Here is a 4,267-nt window from a genome sequence, read left to right on the forward strand (position 1 = left end):
CCACTGTAAAGTTTTATTACCTTCTGGCTGAGGGAGAAGACTTATTGAACTTTCAGTTATATAAAATATAATAGTAATTTCAGCAAACACATTTGCAATCTTTGGAGTCCACAGTATTGGCACTGATAGATCTGCGGCAACATTCTTGTAATGTAATTGCCTATTTTGTGATACTGTAGTAGTGCTGCTGTTTAAAACTGCAAGGCAGCAAGCCACAACTTCAGAAAAGTAAGTATTGAGCAAAGCACATTAATCACAAGCTCATCTTTCACTGGAGGTTTAGAATCCCTAAATCTACGCATTTAGAATCCCCAAATGTTTAGAAACTGGAGGGTTCAGCATCTATGTGGGAAGACCCACACCATGCCAATAAAGCCAAGATTCTTGGTGGTAATCCAGCTTAGCCCCTTATTAACATAGGAAGCTGCCTTATACTGAGTCAGACCACTGGTCCATCTAACTCAGTATTGTCTACACCAGGGATTCTCAAACTTGGGTCCTCAGGTGTTATTGGACTTCAACTCCCATAATCCCCAGCCTCAGTGGCCTTTGGTTGGGGATTATGGGAGTTGAAGTCCAATAACACCTGAGGACCCAAGTTTGAGAATCACTGGTCTACACAGACTAGCAGCGGCTTCTTCAAGGTTTCAGGCAGGAGTCTCTCCCAGCCCTACCTGGAGATGCCAGGGAAGGAACTTGGAACCTTCTGCATGCAAGCAGACAGGTGTTCTTCCCAGAGCGGCCCTCTGGAACATAAGAAAGATTCTCAAAGAAGAACCTTCTACATAGCATGTAACCAAACAATGCACAGGTAGGTTCACACTGAGCATAAATTTAAGGCATAGTCTGATTGCATTATAAAGGAAAATGAAAGGCTGATTTTATTATTTTAAAAAGAACAGTTTACAGGCAATAAGAGCATAGGATGAAGCTAAGAAAAATAAATAAAAGCAAGATACATTCCCAGCATACTACCTGCCTGATCAAGATGTTGTTATATCAGGAGGAACTTCCCTTAAAGTTCCAAAAGATTGCTCAGTCTAAGCCACTCTAGGAAGCATGGTTCCCGTCCTTTGTCCCAGCTAGGAGCAAATATATCTGAAGCATAGCTTATGGCAAGGCACAGGAAGGCCAGGCCAAAAGGTTTCCCTTGAGTCTCTCCAGGAAGAGAATTAACTCTGGTTAGCAAATCCCCTTCTCTGATGGGGAGGAGATTTGGTCTTGTGGTAGCAAGCATGACTTGTCCCCTTAGCTAAGCAGGGTCACCCTGGTTGCATATGAACGGGAGATGTGATGTGTGAGCACTGTAAGATCTTCCCCTGAGGGGATGGAGTTGCTCTGGGAAGAGCAGGAGGTTCCAAGTTCCCTTTCTGGCATCTCCAAGATAGGTCTGGGAGAGACTCCTGCCTGCAACCTTGGAGAAGCTGCTGCAAGTCTGTGTAGCTGGCCTGACTCAGTATATGGCAGTTTCCTATGTTCCTATGATAGGGAAACATGAAAGGGAAAACGCTACAGAAGCAACAGGTTTATTCCATTTGTCCATTACCTTAGATTACTAGAGAACAGTACTATTAACTGGCTAATAGGAATTCCTCCCTCTTGGTTGGAAGTCCGACTTCAGGTAAAGGAATGTGTGAAGTGTTAATGGGAAACTTTAACCATTATCACTCCTTATGTCCAATACGGAAACAGGAGAGCTGAGCTTGGGTTAACCAGTTCCTCCCTTCCCTTTCCTACTTGCACCAAAGCCATGTGCAGGCAACCATGAGACCTTGGCTTGATGTGTTGGTGATCAACTTGCAAAACGAGTAGCGCTAATCAGTAATGCGAATGTCATAAGGAGGCTGTCCTCACAATTGGAAGGGTGGACAGTGTGGTGGGTCGGGGGGAAGGCCGGGTCCAAGTCAACTTCCTCTAGATGATCCGGAACACGCTGCTGGGAGCACGGCTCCCAGACAGAGCACGCTCCATGCAGTGTGGATCGCTCAAGGCTGGGACTGGGTTTCCCGGCCTCTGGATATTCCTCAATGCACCGTGCGATGAGCACGGGGTATTGGGGGATAAGCCCATCTGCAAGCAGCCCGAGCACACAGGCGATCTTGGTGTGGATCCCAGGGTTGCACACGAGCAGCCTAACCCAGGCTGGGCTGCCCTAGTCTGGGTGAGGCTGCTCGTGAGAATAGCCTCAAGGTCTCAGGAATGCGATGCATGATAAGAATAACTCTCATGAAGCAAAAAGCTAAATTTATCCCTTTGAGTGCAAGGGCAATTTATCTGGAATGTTTAGAAGAGTCTTCCTATATAAGGACAAGGTCACTGACAGAGAACTTAATACAAACCCTGTATCTTTCACACAATGGTGTGCAAAAATGTTAGTACCAGGCCAAAGTCCTGTGGCAGAGGGCAAATAGTGCCAGCACAGGCTGCAGCTAAGTGAGGCTGTTAGAACACACCTGGACTCTATCCCAGAGGAGATCCTCTGGGGAGAGGAGCAGCAACAGAAACCCCCAGCTCTGGCAAAAAAAAGGCCCTAGATCCAACAGCCCCTCTGCAAGCAGAGTCTGTTTCCTCTCCTTTAGCAGGCCCCTTGGAGACGCCCTGGAGACCTGCTGCCCCCAGTGGTATTCCGGTTTTCTCTTTAGAATCCCCTCCATCACCTGAAGATCCCAGGAGCAGAGGAGATGCCATGCCAGGGCTGAACTCCAGGTCCTTCTCTGGGCGGCCTCCTTGCTGGACCCAGGCATGGACAGGGCAGGAGGGAGTGTTTAGTTAGCACACACTGCTAACGGCTGTCTTACTGGGGCTGCCCGTGAAAAATATTTGGAAACTAAGGATGGTGCAGAATGCAACAGCTGCCAGACTGATTTCTGGGACTGCTCACAGTGCACATATTACTCCAGTCTTGAAGGCACTGCTCTGGCTGCCAATCTGTTTCTGGGTACAATTCAGGTGCTGTTTATTACCTTTTAAAGCCCTAATGGCTTGGGCCCTGGGTACCTTAGGGACCACCTGCAGCTGAATCTACACACCTGACTATGGCTGGGGAGGCTCTGCTCTGAGTGCCAACACCTGCTGAGGCCTGTTTGTTGAACGTGTGAGGCAGGGTCTTCTCAGTGATTGCTCCCAGGCTGTGGAACGCGCTCACAGCTGAGACCCCATGGTTCTCTCTCTCCCAGCCTTTAGGAGGAAAGTGAAGACTGCCCTTTTTATTCAGGCTTTTTGGCCCCTGCTCTCTTTTCTATTTTAGCTGTGTTCTATTTTTAGTTTGTTCTTATTGAAATTTTATTATAGTTTTTATCTTGTTGTTACCTGCCCTGGGGGTCTTAGGATGAAGGGTAATATATAAATATAAACATTAATTAATTAATTAAAGATATTAATTGATTGATTGATTGCCTCCTGCCCTTTAGCCATAGCCATGTCTCCATCCCTTTCCTCTGAAGAAAGAAGCATGGGAGAAACCTAGGATATGCAAGTTAGTTACCTGCAAGACAGAGAACATGAGAACTTCAAAAGCAAAACCTGGTTCAGAAGCCAACATTTCCTTTTAGCAGCTTGGTATAGGCAGGACCTTTCATCACCAGTGTAGCAAGTAACTATTACCAGTCATTTAACAAAGCCGTGTTAAGTTCATGTCATTTTCCCTCCACAACATTTATGTCACATTATTCCCTTCTGCAGATAAGAAATAGAAGCTGAGAGAGAGAGAAAGCTGATGAGACTGCTGGAGTAATATTATTTACTTATGTTAGATATTTTTCATCACACTCTTGAACCAGTAAATAACCACAGAGGTACTCATAGTGATAATATAGACAATATAGTCCCAAGTCCCTAAGTGCCATGTTTGTGAGGATGCTAAAGTACAGATGGTGAAAGCCGGCTTTCACCATCTGTACTTTAGCACACAACTCGTATTTTTCCTTCCAAGTTTTAGCTTAGCCCGCTTTATGTCCGGAGTAAAAAAACCCCTCGGTATTTCAGTGGCTTTTTCAGGATAAAGTGAGAGTGGGTGCCAGTCAAGCATTTGAGATGCAAGCTTTTAAGATGCAAATAGAAAGCTGCCTTCTGTAATGTCACGATTCTTATGCAAAATGGCTTCACTCCTGGCATACTCCGAGAGGTGAAGCACTATGTGAAAATCTCCCAGGAAGCACTGTTCCCTCCAAGATGTGCACATGCATGTGCGTGCACACCAATGTCCAGGCCCTCGTGCAGCAGTTTCTGGTGGGCACGCAGTCTCTGCTGTGCCTGCCACTGCCACTCA

Source organism: Hemicordylus capensis, chromosome 2 (assembly GCF_027244095.1).
Source record: "Hemicordylus capensis ecotype Gifberg chromosome 2, rHemCap1.1.pri, whole genome shotgun sequence".
Lineage (NCBI taxonomy): Eukaryota > Metazoa > Chordata > Lepidosauria > Squamata > Cordylidae > Hemicordylus > Hemicordylus capensis.